The sequence below is a fragment of the Phaethon lepturus genome, unplaced genomic scaffold, assembly GCF_000687285.1.
Source record: "Phaethon lepturus isolate BGI_N335 unplaced genomic scaffold, ASM68728v1 scaffold48411, whole genome shotgun sequence".
NCBI classification, from domain to species: domain Eukaryota; kingdom Metazoa; phylum Chordata; class Aves; order Phaethontiformes; family Phaethontidae; genus Phaethon; species Phaethon lepturus.
The window spans coordinates 2,201-2,619 of record NW_010517941.1 but is presented as its reverse complement, the minus strand read 5'-3'; the positions used below and the strand labels follow the sequence as shown (position 1 = coordinate 2,619).

Sequence of the window (419 nt, the reverse complement as noted above, 5' to 3'; positions counted from 1 at the left end):
TTGATGGTATGTAAATCCACCTTGAGTTTCATTTCTTCATCATTTCTTAAAAGCCCACCCCAAAGAGGGAGGCTTGCAGAAATGATGGAGATGTCACCAAATGGCTCAGGTACCACTGCCAAATACAATACGTGCGATTTGGAAGCACATCTGTGCTTTCTGTGGTCGTGGTGCTTGGTGACCGGTGCCGGCAGTGGTATAGCACAGTGGGTCACTGCAGGGGAGCATTTTAATTTGAGCGTATACTCATCATTTATAGAACCATAGAATCACAGAATCATAGACTAGTTTGGGTGGGAAGGGACCTTTCAAGGCCATCTACTCCAACGCCCTGCAGTGAGCAGGGACATCTTCACCCAGAGCAGGTTGCTCAGAGCCCCGTCCAACCTGACCTGGGATGGTTCCAGGGATGGGGCATC

The 419-nt window shown here is 49.4% G+C and overlaps 1 protein-coding gene across 1 annotated transcript in view; it reads left to right on the top strand.

Moving 5' to 3' along the window:
• Positions 1–419, top strand: part of XKR5 (XK, Kell blood group complex subunit-related family, member 5) — a gene marked incomplete at both ends in the record, with an annotated part of 4,813 nt that overhangs the window by 2,363 nt on the left and 2,031 nt on the right. The window lies entirely within an intron of this gene.